The sequence below is a fragment of the Pieris napi genome, chromosome 22 (assembly GCF_905475465.1).
Source record: "Pieris napi chromosome 22, ilPieNapi1.2, whole genome shotgun sequence".
In the NCBI taxonomy this organism is placed as follows: domain Eukaryota; kingdom Metazoa; phylum Arthropoda; class Insecta; order Lepidoptera; family Pieridae; genus Pieris; species Pieris napi.
Genome location: NC_062255.1, coordinates 10,228,619 through 10,247,416, shown reverse-complemented (window position 1 = coordinate 10,247,416; position 18,798 = coordinate 10,228,619). Strand labels below are relative to the sequence as shown.

Sequence of the window (18,798 nt, the reverse complement as noted above, 5' to 3'; positions counted from 1 at the left end):
AGTGCATGGGTGCAAGTGTGTGAGTGTGTTTTCTATATATGTATATCTATATATTATAGAAAACAACAACAAATATATGTCAAACTATTTTAATCTTCATAAAAATACAGTATGAACTATTATACACTATATTTTGTTCTCAGGTTGATCTTGGACTGGCTTTGAATTATTGTAATTTTACAAAATTCCAACTGCTCGAAAAACTATGCTGCCAGAAAATTAATATAAATCAAAGTATGATGGAGTCAGCAACAGCGTGGGGTGAGATTGACTCTATAGAGGGACCTCGGGGGCAAGTGCCCGTTGAATTATTGAAACCAATTATGGACTCATGATTTATTGTAATAGGGACTTAAATGGAGGGGCATTGGTAATATTTCTAAGATTTTTTCTTATATAAATTCTCCGTACGTGCGACCTGCAAACAAGTCAAACCCTTATGCATCTCATTATAGAATATCCGAAAAACCGACACCCTGAAGTTAGCCATAGTCAACATTTTAGTTTGTTTTGTGATATTTAAATAAACTTTAATTAACTAGATAATGCGTTATAATAAAAGTTTGAATGTATTAAATACCTTTTTTCTATTGTTATTGTCGTTTTTTCTACAAACGTAGAATAAATTTTTTTTTAAGATTTTTATCTTGTTACGCCAAAGAAGTATAACTTCTAACGCGTGTATATAAGTACACCTCCTTTTTTTATATTAGCAGACTGCTGACGTTTGGGAGAACAGCAAAAGGCGCCCTCGCAAGCGCATGATAGTTTAAATCATTTAAAGAATTAGAAAACTCCAAAGCACATAATCTAGCCACCAAATGAGGAAATGCCGAGCGAGTGAACCGAAAAGATTTATTTCCAAGCAAATAAGCAAGGGAGCTCGCATGGAATATTGAAAAACGAGAGTGGTCAGGTCAAGGGTCATTCGTAACGTGCACGTGGACGCCCACATATACTTAAAATAACATTTTGTAGTGTTCAACGAATTATGTCAAGAGAAACTTTACATTTAAAGTTTCTACACAGAAATATGTACCTACATATGCATAGCTGTTAAGCGCGCGCGGTATTACGCCCTCACTTATTCGGCGCTGACACTAGATAAAGACGTAACTTATAGTTATTATTGTTCGATTAGTGGTTATTTTTTTTGTTAAACTCAAACTCAAAATAACTTTATCCATATAATAGATGTACATTGTACATTGTGTTATCTAAATGAATAAATGATTTTGTATTTGAAGTAAGACCACCTATTAACATTCTCGGTCTTCTTTATTTTTTCTGTTTTTTGATAAAAAGTGTTTATTGTATATCTACCCCCGTCCTATAAAAAACTAACATAAAGTACTCATCTCTAACAAACCCACGTCAGTAATACTAATCCTAAATTTAAGTTATCACGTAAGATACAAAATTTTTTTTTAAAACGCTTCTACTGTAAACGGCATTTTAACTCTTAAATAAGCCTCATTTAGTGAGAAAGCAGCATTCAGTGCGAAGGCAAACATTGGTATCGATCTGCATTTGCATACAAATGGTGGCTGATGGCTTTCCTACTCGAGATAAACGACTGTGGCCTGCACAGATGGGACTAAATACTGTTGTTACGCAAAAATATTCGATGATTTCTCGGCCTACTGTTTGTAGAGCTTGTGAGCTCTATATGTGAAAAAGGATATAATAGGATTACCTTAATAATTCATGATATAAATACCCTTACTCTAACGACGAGTAGTCAAAACCAGATGTAAATTGCCATTACATAAATCATTGTTATTAGAACGAAAATGGGGAACATAAATATTTTAAAATTAAATATCAGTCACAAAAAGCACATACATTTTTAAAAGGTTCTGTTAGCAATTATAAATAACCTTTTTTCACTTTTATTTACATTTTATAAAAATGAGGGTAACAACTACAAATTCTTTGCTTCTACCCGAAAATAATTTTATCATAAAAGTTATCGCCGGCAACGCACTTGGAAGCCTTCTGGCAATGTGAGTGTCCGTTTGTCTCGTATTACATAAAAACAAAAAGTATGTTAGAGCAAAATAAATGGTTAGACGTCTCCAAATCTTACTTAATTCTCTAATATAACATTGCATAGACCGCCGCCAATCGTCGCCATTGTATCAACAAATCAAAGATCGTCAATAGTGAAACGGTGGTTTAATCGTGGGATTAGTGAGGTGCCGAGCTCACTCGAGACAAATGATAGCTCTGCAATTAAACGCTATTGTCGGCTTAACTGAAATGTTGACTTAGCTTGTACAGAAATTACAACCTACTCTATAAAGAAATCTTTTCGACAATACAACGTTACGAATTTTGATATTAATGGAGTATTTCAGTCTTCCATAAATTTTATAGTTAAACACAACCTTACTTGTTTTGCCGTGGAAAGCCTTGATCAACGCTATAATGGAGGTATAGGGCAAACATTTAACATTCAAATCTTTTCTTTTTTGTTCATAGTATTACTCTATTTATTGGGGACTCCGTAATCTCTTTTCAAACATCTTAGGCAAAAGGATGGATCTAACTTTTCGGATATACAACCTTAACTTTTTAAATCCAAGTCTATTTTCTTACAATACTTGTAGGCCATTTTTGGGACTTAACTATCTAAATACAATAAACATTAACGTTTTTTATGACCTGTCATTATAAGTTTATATTTTCTTAAAATATCAGTGAAAATCAGTAAATGTTAGGTCAACAAAAGAAAATAGAAACCATTTATATCCCGTAGATAGTTCTAAAAGCTTGTCAAAAGAAAATCGCTCCAAAACTATATATTGAACTTCAAGTAAGCGAATGTGTAGCGAAAATTGATGGTTACTTGAAGTGAAGAATACGCTGCCGTTGGGCGGAACAGCGGGAGTTTTATAAATTACAGACAATTGTATTACTTATATACCTGGGTGATAATAGGTGAGTGTCTACAGATTCGTAGCATGTTCGTAGCGTTATTTCATTTGTCTACGAATTGCTACGATGTGTAGCCGCGTTTATGATTGATTTTCGTGAGCGAGCAATACTCAGCTATAAGGTTATTTATTCGTTCGAATTTCTGCTGAGCGCCAAAAGTGTTTTTGTATGGAATTAACACTTGTTCTGTGTTCACCTGTCTGTCTTAGCCCAAAAACGCGTGTGCCAATAAAACAGATGAGGAAGTGTGTCTATGTTTGTCAATAGGATTTCAACTACGCTTTCGTATCCTTATCGGTTAGCTGCGGAACAAATAATGATGATTACGTCAACGCACAAGAAGACCTATTCAAACGATGGCTATTTTTATACAATTGTAATAACTTTTAATACAAACAAGGGTAACAATAAAAATGCCATTTATAGCTTCAAAGGTTGGCTTTAACTCTTAACATAATATTTTATTTGTAAACTTCTAAACTTTTATCAATTGTGTTTCGCAGAGCAAGCCTTTTCATTTCAATTCAAAGTTTAAATTGTTTATGCTATTTTTATTTTGCATTTTTAATGTTTTATGATAATGTTTATACATACAAGCAACGTTGTGTTTTCTTCTAAGTAAATAATTTGATTAAGTATTATACATGAGCATTTTAAATATGTTATATTAGCCAATGTTTTTAATATACAACTATATTTTATTAAAGTATCGTTGTAGACCCAGTAACAAGTTTCTATATTACCTTCGACGAGTAATATGCAGCCTGAGATATAACAAAATAATAGAGAAGTAGGGAAGGGGATGACGGGTCTGGGCGTTACTGCATACGATTTTTTGCATTTTCTGAGAAGATTTACTATTGTATTTTTCGATATTCATTCAAAATAAGGTGAAAAAATAAATATTTTTAATCAAATAAATTACAGTATATTTGGGACATAATAAGGTAAGTTTTCACCAAATTTCGTTTAAAAAAATAATTTTTTGTAAAAGATAGAAATAAAAAACCAAAAAGTTGGTTTTTTGAATTTTTCACATAAATTTTGAGGTTATGTGTGAATACAAAAGTTGTAGATCTTTTTATGACCTACAACTTTGCCGTTTAGTTTTCTTCGATAGGACTTTTAGTTTTGCCGGAAATCGAGATAAACCGTTTTTTACCCTTAAACCAAACCCCCCTACCCCTTCCCGACCTCAGATCGACCGTAATTTATTTTTCCTTTCATTTTGATCATATTCCCCTACTTTTCTAATGGGTTTCATCCTACTGTAATTTTTTTCACTTTTTATTATTTTTAAAGGCTATCTGCACTGGTCTAGTAGTGTTAATTGCGCCCATATAATGAATGATGATGATTCACGCGGAAGCCACTAGGCCAAACTTATTGTATAATTATCGGTAATTATACAATAAATAATTTTTTTTAATATTATTAAATTAAATAGGTATTTTTAATGTAAAGGCTAAATAGGCAACTTACCATAAGATCAATGTGTCCATTTTGCGAAATGAAAGTATTTGGAATTTTGATTCACTATCTGAAACAATAAATGGTTATATATAATTATTGCTTTATAATATTTACTTTTAAATGTAGTAAATGGTCATCAAACTTTTGTTATCTGTTCATTAGTTAAGCAATCGTTAAGTTAAGCATAAATAACTGTGATGAGAGATGGCGCGTAAATTACGCTTGTACTATTTAATCAGACAGCGTAATAAACGCGAATATATTACTATTAGATAACTCAAATTAAATAAAAATCTCGATTTTCAATATCAGGCAGTGTATCGACAGCAATAAGCAATAATGCCCGGAACGATAGCGATATCTTATCACTATTACGTGGATGTTAATCCAATCGGAAGGCTTTCAGGCGATGTATCTTTATTGAATTTGCCTTAAAGTAATCTTTGACGTTTAACTTGATTTATAGAATCCAGTGGTACGACCGAATATTAATCAAAGTCAAAAATCATTTATTCATATAGGTAACACAATGTACACTTATTAACGTCAAAGAAATATACATTAAATGCTTCTAATTTTACATTTACTGCTAGTTATCAAATCAAGGGCGTAGAACGGAAAAGAAGAACTGGCAATTAACTAGACTAGCAATAAATCTTTAAATTAATTGTAAGAAATTATATAAGTTTACTTACGTTTTTATTTATTACTAACATGGTTTTGCTTTATGATTTTTTTACTAGTTTTTAGGTTCCTTCGATTAATCTAATTTCAAATTTTTCTCTACACAAAAACCTTCCTGATTTTATTTTCTGAATTGTTACAGCTGCCTTCGAGTTTTGCGTTTAGCAAAATTTTTTGCGATACATTTTAATTTATGTAGATTGTACCCCAAAAGAATTGAAAAGTCTTATACCATCATCGTCCAAATATTTTAAGTACATGTGTTCAGAGGCCCAGACCTAAAAAGGTTATAGCGCCACTGATTTTTTTTTTTTTTTTATAAAATGTGAAATTAATTTAAAGATTTATTAATCTATAGAGGATGAATTGGATTTGAATTTTACTATCTTATTAATTTCTCGGTTCCGCTCAAAGTGGCGATGTAGTACAATTGCACTATTATTTTCTCCGTTTAACTATAAATCAAAGAAATACGTTTTAAACGCTATCTTAGACTATAAACACAATTACTGTCTATTCCATTACACAGCAAACTTGTATGAATATGTAATCGATTAGTGGAATGGAGCAAACGCTTGCACGTCCATCGAAGCGTGGCTCTCTTTGAAGTATATACTTTTTGGACCCTCGATAATCCATGTCTAAATATTAGGTATGTTACATTGTTTCATAAATAGTAGTAAACTCAAACTCAAAATAACTATTCATATAGGTAACCAAGTACACTTATGAACGTCAACAGAAAAGATGTTAAATTGATTCCAATATTACATTTTCTACCAGTTCGCAAGTCAAAGGCATAGAGCGGGCAAGAAAAACTGACAAGAGACTCTCCGCCACTCTTTTTAATCCGCAAGTTTTGAGTCATACAAATTGTTTGAACTGGAGCAATCCCAAGGATTAGATTAAATTTAATATTACCAGTGGTAGTAGTGTAACCAATCCATCTTAGGATCATTCGACAAAAGAGCGTACAAATTCTTAATAGGCTGTTGTGCAATTTGAGTGCCTGTGGGCTGCGGTATTACTTAACATCATTACTTAACAACAACACATGCGCACGGGCAATCCCTTTGTTCAAGTTTGAAGTTATACAGTTTTGTAAAATCAGTGTGTGAATTATAGTGAATCAAGTCATAATTGAAGTGTTTAATTGCCTACCCCTTAGGGTAGAACTAGATCAACTAGCCCTAACATTTTGTTGTCGCAAATTAGACGATGTGTAGAGTAATGGGAAAATGACCTTCATTGCTTATATATGAAAGCAGAGAATGAAGCTAAAGATTGAAAAGTACAAAACCATTGGAATTCGTGAATAAGTGTGAGTGCACATTAGTCTTAGGTGATAAGCAGTGGTAATTGAATAAAAATAATACTCAAGAACAGTGCATCCCCTTAATAGAGACTGTAAGTAATCTTATTAAACACTTTCTTATATTAAATATCCTTTTAGTAAATGAGGTTAGTTTTAAATTACTTATTAGTATTAAGTTAGACTATATCGTAATGTTAAATTATGTTTTTGTGCAGAGACAATTAAAAAATTACAGATAAATGATAAGCGTATTCAAATAATTAATATGTATGAGACATTTGATAGTATCCAAGACAAACACTTTCAAATTTAAAAAATTACAGTGTTTAACCGCGATGAATAAACAAAGATATCTCATTTAAATTTTCTTTTCGTTTTAACAAAGGCGGGTGGCGCAAACTTGCAAATCTCTGTATACCCTCATCGTATAAATTATCATAACGTGCCCGATATCGTTTTTACGAGGCCCACCGACCCAATTGTACCGAATGCCAACGTTATTATACACACAATTTACAGCCAGGACAAAAGCTGTTTTGTTTGCTGATGTCTTCGTCAAGGCCTTGATTTAGGAAATCTAGATCTCTAAGGATCTAAAGGTCATAAATATATAGTAGAAGTTGAGTTTTTATTAAGTAACATAATACCTAAGATGAAATCTATATAGTGCGTTTATTTAATTGATCTATTATCAAAACATTATGTGCTTCTAATACAAACATTTAACTAATTCTCCGAGGAGCCCATCTAGGAACTGCGAGTCACTTTATACGATAAAACAACGTTCTTATGCGTGTCTGTTCGCTATTCATTCAAAAACTATTGCACTGGCTTTTATGAGATTTTAACCACTAGAAAGAGTGATTCATGAGAAAGGTGTTGGTATATAGATTTATTGAACCACAACAACACAAGTACGAATATCTTTTATTCCATTTAATTCGGGACTAATTTTAAATCTTTACAATAATTTGTATAAAATCAGGCTAAAAATTACTATACACTAGATTAACAAAAGTAAATTCTATTAACTTCACATAAAAAGCATATATAGTCGAAGTAAGCTCCATGAAAGCTTTCAATTTGTCTCGCATAAGCTTATTTGCGTACGCTACGTACAAGCTTTAAGCTCGAGATTAAACCAAATATATCTGCGCTATACATCGTCAAACATTTACATATGAAGATAAGAAGATGTTACCATTGGTACTATTTGTGTTACTAGTGGGAATAAACATAATAGTATATCAAACTTTAGAAATACTTTTCACTGAGGTAGGCAAACATCTACAACACTTCGAAAGACTTTAATCAGAATAACTAAATAAGTAAAATTTCACTCAATTAGTACTCATCTATCTCTTTTCACCACAGTGTACAATTTAAAGAAAGACAGAAGGTAATAAGATAAAAGAGTGTATTATATGATGTAAGTCAAATGAACTATAAACGAAATAACTTCATAGAGCGAGTTTAGACAGAAAATACATAATCACGATTACTGCGTGGTTGGTGGCGATTTAGAAATAATACTTTTCTTGTAGGAACCTAAACTATGACAGTGCAAAACTTGTCGGGTTGATATAAATGTAATTCCTTGGAAATATTATATAAAAGTATTATTTTTAATTTAACACTAGATCAAGATTGAATGAGCGCCTCGCTCAACGAAGTATCGGAATACAGTGAGGAAACGCTGCCAGCGTTACAGTTACACAGCTACAAGGACAAAACATTTTTAATTTATTTTAATCTTTTGTTTGTCAATTTTTAATTATTATTATTACTATGTAGGTTAGGTATATTGTGAATACTGTGTGTTGGAAATAAAATTATCAATTACTATATTCATATATGTTCCAGCAAAATAGTACTAATCAAGCAAATAACCAATTAGACAAATGTTCAACGTTTAATTACAAAAGTATCAAATGAACGCTTGAAACCTAATGACATATTCATTAAAACGTTTTATTTTATACATAAATGTATAATTAATGAGTAATTAAGTTTCTTTGAGACATCTTTTTCATTCAAAATTGTTTATAAATACAAATTAACAGCAAATATAGCGAATTTGACAATTAATAAATGATCTAACATTAAATTGAGCCGGGAATACTTATGCCGAGGTGAAATACGAGTTTCAAGACGGAACGCGAAGAAGACTCACTGTGGACCCTCTCTGCCCCATCTAGGGGTTATGGGATATTAAGTCAAGCAACATATTTAGATACTATTTTTTAACACAGACTAATAAAATCTACCAAGAAACCAAAAATATGACGATTAAATTAAAAAAAATTAAATAACTCTCTCCATTTATAAAAATCGAACACACCACTACACGCAATAGTTGTCGAGCAAGTTTGCTTATCTTGCCGAAGCCGCGTACAAATTACTCGAAGAAGTCTATTAAGTATGAGGGTGCGCAATTATTTAATCAATTACCGTCTAAAATTCGTAATATTAGCGCGTTTAACCAATTCAAATGGACGTTAAAGATACATATTTCAGAATCAGCCTACTAAACTAAAGTTGACGTGTATCTCGTTCGTACCTATATATAGACCAGTGCCGATAATTTTTGAAACCAAAAAAAATTACAGTAGGATGAAACCCATTAGAAAAGGAGGGGAATATGATCAAAATGAAAGGAATAATAAATTACGGTCGATCTGAGGTCGGGAAGGGGTAGGGGGGGGGGGGGGGTTTTAAGGGTAAAAAACGGTTTATCTCGATTTCCGGCAAAACTAAAAGTCCTATCGAAGAAAGTTAAATGGCAAAGTTGTAGGCAATAAAAAGATCTACAACTTTTGTATTTGCAGATTTTTCACATAACCTCAAAATTTAGGTGAGAAATTCAAAAAACCAACTTTTTGGTTTTTTATTTCTATCTTTTACAAAAATTCATTTTTTTAAACGAAATTTGGTGAAAACTTACCTTATTATGTCCCAAATATACTGTAATTTATTTGATTAAAAATATTTATTTTTTCACCTTATTTTGAATTAATATCGAAAAAACACCCTAATTTTCAATCGAAAATTCTGAGGTCAAAATTTCAGCTTTTTTCAAAAAGTTGATGTGCTTTCAGTGCGTTGAAATCTCTACTTTCCTATGGTAAAAAAATATATATATATTACCATAGTAAATCTTCTCGGAAAATGCAATAAATCGTATGCAGTAACGCCCAGACCCGTCATCCCCTTCCCTACTTCTCTATGAATCTTCTTTAAATTATAATTAGATGCCTATTTATTACTATTTTAAGATAACTTATATATACCTGAGTGACCTAAAAAAAATTTTTAGCCTTTAGATGGGCTAAAATTTTCGTATTTCATAGAGAAGTAGGGAAGGGGATGACGGGTCTGGGCGTTACTGCATACGATTTTTTGCATTTTCTGAGAAGATTTACTATGGTAATATATATATATTTTTTTACCATAGGAAAGTAGAGATTTCAACGCACTAAAAGCACATCAACTTTTTGAAAAAAGCTGAAATTTTGACGTCAGAATTTTCGATTGAAAATTAGGGTGTTTTTTCGATATTAATTCAAAATAAGGTGAAAAAATAAATATTTTTAATCAAATAAATTACAGTATATTTGGGACATAATAAGGTAAGTTTTCACCAAATTTCGTTTAAAAAAATAAATTTTTGTAAAAGATAGAAATAAAAAACCAAAAAGTTGGTTTTTTTAATTTTTCACCTAAATTTTGAGGTTATGTGAAAAATCTGCAAATACAAAAGTTGTAGATCTTTTTATTGCCTACAACTTTGCCATTTAACTTTCTTCGATAGGACTTTAAGTTTTGCCGGAAATCGAGATAAACAGTTTTTTACCCTTAAAACTCCCCCCCCTGCCCCTTCCCGACCTCAGATCGACCGTAATTTATTTTTCCTTTCATTTTGATCATATTCCCCTCCTTTTCTAATGGGTTTCATCCTACTGTAATTTTTTTCACTTTTTATTTATTGTAAAGGCTATCTGCACTGGTCTAATATTACATTTCTCATGTAAATAAAAATACATTTTTTTAAATGAGAAATAAAGTTATTTAAACATAACATATTAAACGTATTAAAATGTCACACGAAGAACAATAATTAAAGGTAGCAGAATAACTGTTATTTGGATAAATAATTGAATAGATGTTTTTTTTACTTTTCAATAACACGGGAGGTTCTACAAAGAAAAAAATGTTTGATTTAATTGTCTTTTGTTCTCTTCATCCGTTCTACGCCAATGATATGAAGTAGCATGTATTTATTATTAATTATCTGAAAATATGTTTAGAATTATATTTTAGACGTGCAAATTCTATCGAATATAAGTGACGATACCGATACGTTGTTAATATAACAAAAACATATAAACTCTGCAGTGATAGGAGCAGGTTGGCCTTGCGATGTATCGACCCCAACGTTGCTAATGATTTGTAGTGCTTCTTTAAATCAATATTTGTAATACATAAGACATAATGTCTTATGAAACAGATGGTGGAGCGTCCCAGTCATTATAATGTCAAGGGATGAGCCAGAATATACTTGACTACTTACTATATAAAGCACGGGGTCACAAAAGCAATGAGGCGTTTTTTTCATAAGCAAAATTACAACTAGATAACATGAGGGATTTTTCCGAACCCTGGCCGTAACCTTTCTGAATTCACAAATCAAATGTTATTCTTTCATTTTGAACTTACAAGTTATAATTATTTAATACAAAATTGCAGAAAAAACACTTTTCTAAAAAAAGAGTGTCCATGGGCGGCGGTATCACTTAACATCAGGTGAGCCTCCTGCCTGTTTGCCCCCTGTTCTATAAAAAAAAATCAGTGGCGCTACAACCTTTTTAGGTCTGGGCCTCAGATGTCTGTATCTGTTCCATGATCATTTATCAATCTAATAGGCAAGTAGGTGATCAGCCTCCTGTGTCTGACACACGCCGTTGACTTTCTGGGTCTAAAGCAAGCAAGCAAATAGGTTTCCTTACGATGTCCTACTTCACCGTTCGAGTGAAATGCGCACATATATTGTATATACATAATCGAACACTATCGTACAGCCGTCCTGCACTCGTGAATAGTCCTGTAGAGTCCTACCGAGCCTTACATACTGATAAGCCGATATTGACGGTCCCATTTACCATTCAAACCTCTCTCCCCGCCCCCTGTGACGTCACCCGCGTCTCCCTTTGTTACAACTTCGAGTTCCGGACTATTTCTGCCTCTCGAATATAATGAAAGTTTATTTCCCTGTTCAACTGAAGTTGTGACTTGTTGAAATATTCAGGTTGAGAATTGTTCTCCTTTATTTTATATTCCGATGACAGAGATAGCAATACTGATGAGAATTTAAAAGCTATTTATAGAGATCTAATAATATAACGGAATTTAGTAGGAATTTTTCACGATAATTTGAGTAACAATCTAAATACTATAATATATACTCATTCGTTCTACGCCCTTAAGAACTGGCAGTATATGTAAAATTAGAAGCATCTAATATGTATTTCTGTATTGACGTTCATAATCGTGTACATTGTGTTATCTAAATGAATAAATGATTTTGAATTTGTATCTATGGACACTCTGGCAGATGGCTCGCGAGTTCGATTATCGATCGAAAAAAACCCTATTTTTTCTTGTATATTAAAAAAGTACATTTCTCTTTACGACGAGAAAATATTAAGCTATCTAACGTAAAAAACTTTCACAGGCTTAAGGAACGATCTATAAAGACCCTCTCAGATATCAGAGGGTAAGATCGCGTGTTGATTGACCATTAGGCACCGATATCTAATAGTTTGCGGCGCGTGCGCGTTTTGACACCATAATTATCCTAAACCTAATTAAAGTAATTAAATCTATTTTGAGTAATAAACTAAAAAAAAATTAAAATTTCAATGTATAATTTAAATCTATAATTTGATAACTATAGATTAAATTGAAGTTTTCTGTCAGTTTTTAATTATTTTCACGTTAAATAAATCTTAGTTAGTAATATAGGGAACTGTGATTTATTTAAGACACTTAACCAATATATAATATATAACCCTTATTCATAAAATCTGCTTGATTTCGTTTTACCGTTTTAACACAAATCAATGTGGTTTTTGGACCCTTGAAAAGGGCGTACCAATTCTTAAAAGGCCGGCAACGCAAGCCCTCTGGCATTGAGAGTGTCCATGTCCATATCACTTAACATCAGGTATCTCTTGCCCGTGTGTTCTATAAAATAATAACTTCGACGATTTATACGCAGTCTCAGGCTATATGTTATACATTTTGTTAATATTTCGTAAGTTATTCCTGTTTCACGCGTTCATGTACGAGATACGAATTAATAAATAGCCCAGCCGGGTAGGCGTATTTCCGCAATGAAACGTGCCTTAGAGATAATACCACGGAAATTCATATTACAAGAAAATAAAACCTCATTTTTTTCTCTAGAAAATGTTTGGTAATAATGGTATTATATTTAATGAAAATCGTAATATATGTATGTGCTATGCTGAAAGTGACTAGTTATTTGCTGTAACCAGCCACCGAATGATTTATTTAATGTAAATTGAATATTATAAATCGAGCTATATTAGGTTCGATCCCCGCCTGTTTACCAATGGAATTTCTGTCTATGTGCGCATTGAACACACGCTCGAACGGTGAAGGAAAACATCGTGAGGAAACCGGCTTGCCCTAGACCCAAAAAGCGTGTGTCAAGCACAGGAGGCTGATCACCTACTTGCCTATTAAATTGACAAATGATCATGAAACAGACATAGAAATAGGAGGCCCAGACCTAAACTTAAACCACGGTTAGTAGTTGGTCGGATAATTAACTGCAGCTAAATTTCATCATCGTCAAGACAAAATACGAAATACCAACCGTATCACCTCGACGTCCGTCGTTCCACAACTGAGTGTTTTTAAGACAGTTTTTGCCGCGCACTATGTGGAACCAGCTGCCCACTAAAGTATTTCCGAACCAATTCGACTAAGGGTCCTTCAAGAAAAGAGCGTACCAATTATTCAAAGGCCGGCAACGCACTTGCGAGCCTTCTGGCAACGCGAGTGTCCGTGGGCGGCGGTATTAACATCAGGGGAGCTTCTTGCCCTTTTGTTATATAAAAAAAACTTTACACGAGCACTTCCGGACAAGCACATATATTTCATTATAACAGACTCTAAACTCATTTCTAAAGCCGCTAATATTTATCTATGAACTTATGAGTGCGGAAAAAGATACTTTTGGGAAGCTAATTTCCATCTACCCTCTTTTCCATAAATCATAACCCATAAACAGATTCCAATGACGCGTGTCAAACTCCGTGTATATTTCACTTTTGTCGGCCTTACCTCGATATGTACTTTGAGTGCTTTTTGTGATTCTGTATTAATAAAACGCGTTAACTTGAATGAGAGTTTTAAAAGCACCACGTTTCGTCTACATAGATTTTTAACATTTTTACCAACTTTTTTGTATAATATTCAGCTTACGGCGGTTACCAGAGAGGATAAAATTTAAACTAAATTTTGAGAAAATAAATGAGGCGGGAAGACTTTGACTTTGTTTAGCAGTAACAATTTAGTTTTTTCTTTGAAATATTAAGTTTTATTTGTTGAATTTCAGTTTTCTTTTTGTCTATTAATGTTACGTTTTCTGTTTCATATATTGTTTTCCATGTAATCTGTTTTGGCTTTGTATATTGTTTAAGTGTTTTGTTGTATAATATGTATATTAGCTGTAATTTAGCTTATATTTAAATAATTTTATGCGGTTAGGTCTGAGGCTCTTAACCACGACTTACTAGGTCTACTTCCGGCGGATCACCATTTTTCTAATATCACACAACACAGCCGAATTAGGTATTTAACTTAGTTAAATGTATTTAATAATAAAATTTCAGTATATGTTTGAACGTTTTTGTATATATTATGAATTTCATCTTTGGCTATATTTAAGGAAATAAATAAATTAATTCTTGCTCGTACGGTGAAGGATAATCCTCGGTAAATGGCGTGTCAGGTCTTTAAAACAAAATAAAGAGGAAATAAATTCATTGCGAAAAGTCAACGTAGATTAAAAAGTAATTTATATTCTCATTCAACCGCAACGAAACTAAAACATATCTGCAAATAGCCGAGGGCAGTGTTCGCTCAAAAATGTTCACATTTAAAAGCATTTCACCGGAAGTATGTCAAACGCGCAACCGTTCAATAGTACTGCCTGCGTGTTGTTATGTAGTGTTACGTCATACTCTGCGTCCTCATACTTTCTGAACATTACTCTTTGACAAATTTATATGACTTTACTACGAAGATGAAAGAAAATCTTACAGCAAAAGTAATTGTATTTGTGCCTGGATATTAGATGCATTCCTAACAGCCACCTTACCTTATTTTTACCTTACACCTTAATTTAATTTTTTTCCTCATAATTTTCTTTCTTTTTATTTAATTATTTTAATTTTACTGTAATTCTTGCAAGGAAGTGTAAATAAATAAAAATAACAGAATTATTATAGCGCTTTTGATTATCAGTAGTCGCCGCATCGCTCGAAATCTTAAAAGGTTCGCTGCCGTTCCTTTAAGAATCGAAACTCCTTACTTAAAGGACCCTTATACGTCAATACCTCGACCGCAGTTGGTTAACCAAGCAACTTAAATAACACTTAATTTGTCAGTTTAAATATTATTTAGTTTAATAGGAAACAAAACTGTAAGCTTTGTTTAAAGCGCCGTACAGTTCGGTCTCAACGACTGGCTGGTGTTAAAGTATAATTACACCGGACTGCGTTCACAATGCCGGCATTGTGAACTTTGTTTTAATCAGGCTACGAGTTTTTTCGTTGTTTCACTATTACAATAGTTTTTTCTTGATTTGTGACCTAATTAAGGACTTTTAATTAAAATTACATTTAGCAATGGGTTAAACGTTAATTAATCAATAAAACTTTTTATAAATTGACGATTATTTCATTGGTACTAATCCTTGGGATTAATTTGCTCCAGTTCAAACAATTTGTATGACTCAAAACTTTCCGATTAAAAAGAGTGGCGGAGAATTTCTTGCCCCTTGACTTGCAAACTGGAGTAAATGTAAATTTAACATCTTTTCTGTTGACGTTTATATGTTTACTTGGTTACCTATATGAATACCTCAAGTATGGCACAAATGTATTTCCCAATGTTATATTAGGAGAGCTGTAGTGAGTAGCCGATGTTGCCTTTATATAATTCTCAAAATATTTACTACGACGGAGATTTATTGAGTATTTTATGAATCTGTTTTAGCAATGATTAAAACCACAAGCCAATTCATAGGCTTCGATGTACGAAGACTGATTATTATTGATATTTAGCAGTACATACTATGAATCGTATTTTATCAAATAAATTCATTCATAATCGACAATTATTACAGTATTTCCTGGCCCAACGCATGTATTTACCCGTAGCACATTTGTAGCAGTCTACGCTCTACGATTCGCTACGGCGTACGGAGCGTAGCGCTTAAAACCTAATCGATTTCTAGTCTACATTCATCATTCATAAAAGCATCCATTAATCAAGTACTGGTTGTCAGGCGGTTTCATCGGTGTCAGCTGGGCAAAAGGTCATCGCCCGCTTAACAAGGCCAGCGCGGCCGGAGCGGTGACTGACACCGAATGTAGGAAATGCATGCCTGTTACCAACAACACGGCCAGTAATTAAAAATGTATTGTGCTGTTCGTGCGAAGGTTTGAACGAATAGCAAGAATATTTAACGTGATTTAACTCTATCGTATCAAACAAGAGTTAAATTTAAAGTCTGATTTAAGGATGTATTGGGCAATTAAAAACCTGTTTAAGATTGGATACCTAATAACATTATGGTGAGCAGTGTTGGCCGAGTGGCTTCAGCGTGCGACTCTCATTCCTGAGGTAGTAGGTTCGATCCCCGGCTGTGCACCAATGGACTTTCTTTCTATGTGCGCATTTAACATTTGCTCGAACGGTGAAGGAAAACATCGTGAGGAAACCGACATGTCTTAGACCCTAAAAGTCGACGGCGTGTGTCAGGCATTGGAGGCTTATCACCTATTAGATTTAAAAAAAATGATCATGATACAGATTCAGACATCTGAGGCCAAGACCTAAAGAGGTTGTAGTGCCACTGATTTATTTTTATTTTATGTATTTACATTCCAATGGTTTAAGTAGCCAATAACTTTCAATTACTCTCAGTACTTCGACATAAATTGGCCAATTGTAGTCTGACACATATATAGATTTCAAATACAAATAATCAGAATATAATACAATATCAGCCAGCACACAATTATTCATTGTCACAATATTCTTCATTTTACCTCAAAACTACTAATATTCTTTACTTAATACTATAAACTCAATGAAATGTCATTTGTTATACTGTAGCCATTCTGAGAAGTAGGCTTTCAGGCGTCTAAAATATGCTCTTTGTCTATAAATGGGGCGAGCCTAACAAATGAGGGTACTAGGGGAAATGACTTACTCCATCATGTTTCTACATTAAATTATGCTTTTATATCAACTAGAACATTTCGACGACGAATGTCGAGTAACATTTGAAAATATCTCGATGCTTTGCGAGTTTTATTATATTATATGTTGTACAGACACATATACAGGAACATTTTTGTTTTATGATACTGATGTGTTTGAACGTTTAAAATGAATGTGTTTGAAGTCTATCTACCGAGTTTCTTTACTATTTTTAAATTCATGTTTTTAAAGGATCTCAAGTTTCTATGCCTGTTCTCTGTTGTTTAAGGTTAGAATGGAGTTAATTATCCTTTTCTTGTCTCTTCATAATGTACTTTAACATTATGAACGTCAGTAAAAAAATTAATGCTTCTTAATTTACTTTTACTGCCAGTTTTCAAATCAAGGGTAGACGAAAAGAACTGGCAATAAACTCCCCTTCTTTAATCGCCAAGGCTTTTTGACAAAATGGTTGTAACCACCTGCAATCATTACATAATTGTACGCAAAAGAAAATAACCTAATAGCTGAGCTAATGACCAACTTAAAAACTCCAGGCATATTTACTAATTACTGTAAGTGAATTAATGAATAGCAAGGACCTAAGAGTTACTGATAGAGGGCTCGTAACTCGGTAAGTACTCTGCCATATTAAGTGCTTGCTACTCCAGCATCCTTTAACCTATCTAGCCCTTGAGTAGTTCACCTACACAGTTATATCTGTATACAGCTTGCGCTATAAAAAATCTAATTTTGGTAATTTTCCGATTGATCTCGTCAAATTGTGATGCACCACAAAGAACGTTTCGGTGGCTGTTGTCAATTAGATTTTAAAATAATAAGCCCTAAGTACATACCTCGCCTCGACAAGAGAACTGGCAGCCCACAACACCAGGAATCCTAGTGTGGGGGCTGTACCGCACTTTATTTTACCTTGTATTGTGTATAATAAAGTTTTTTCTTTCTTTCTTATTAAAACACTAAATAAAGTAATAGTTGAGTAATCCTCATAACAAAAAAAATAAATAAATCAGTGGCGCTACAACCCTTTTTGGGTCTGGGCCTCAGATTCTGAATCTGTTTTATGATCATTTGTCAATCTAATAGGCAAATAAGTGATCAGCCTCCTGTGCCTGACACACGCTATCGACTTTTTGGGTTTAAGACATGTAGGTTTCACGGACATTTCCTCGCGATGTTTTCCTTCACCGTTCGAGCGAATGTTAAATGCGCACATAGAAAGAAAGTCAATCGGTGCACAGGCAGGGATCGAACCTACTATTTCAGGACGGAGAATCGCACGCTGAAGCCTCTAGGCCAGCACTGCTATACCTCTAAACAATGATCATTATAAACATTACTTTCTTGTCTTTTTTGTCACGTCTAACAGCTAATTTTGGCTTATAATTAGTAAATATCGAGTTTCAACTATCTGAATTAATCAATGTTACAAAATTTACAGTATAGAAGCTGCAATTAATTCTCTTCAATGATTAAATCAAAAGTTATAATTATTTCTATTGTCTTGGTATTTGGTTCCAAAAATATACCATAATTTCCCTTTGAATCAAGTAATTTAATGAAAATATGAAAGTTATAAAAAGAGGGATCACGCCTCGTTCATTGCGTTAATTAATTCTTTCGATCGAAGGCAGGAAATAATTTTTTATTAAAAAAGAACTTTTACGACTTTGAGGGATTTATTAATGAAGTTTAAGGTGCCTCTCACGCTGATAACACAACCAGACTTAAATAATAAATTACAAAGGTATAGTGCGTTGGAGTCTTGTAAGGTTTAAGCTATTGATTTCCTATCAGAGGTTCCATACTTCATCGGTATTACGATATTGAAAATATATCGAACT

At 33.0% G+C, this 18,798-nt stretch overlaps 1 protein-coding gene across 6 annotated transcripts in view; it reads right to left on the bottom strand.

The window, feature by feature from the left end:
- LOC125060634 (stress-activated protein kinase JNK) overlaps positions 1 to 18,798 on the bottom strand; it is an 87,152-nt gene that overhangs the window by 20,600 nt on the left and 47,754 nt on the right. For 4 of the 6 annotated variants that reach the window (XM_047665598.1, XM_047665600.1, XM_047665599.1 and 1 more), the window contains one exon: positions 4,423 to 4,480. The exons of the other annotated variants lie outside the window; for them this stretch is intronic. The gene's annotated coding sequence lies outside the window, so the exon portion shown is untranslated. The remainder of the gene's footprint in view (positions 1 to 4,422; positions 4,481 to 18,798) is intronic. 6 annotated transcript variants of the gene reach the window in all.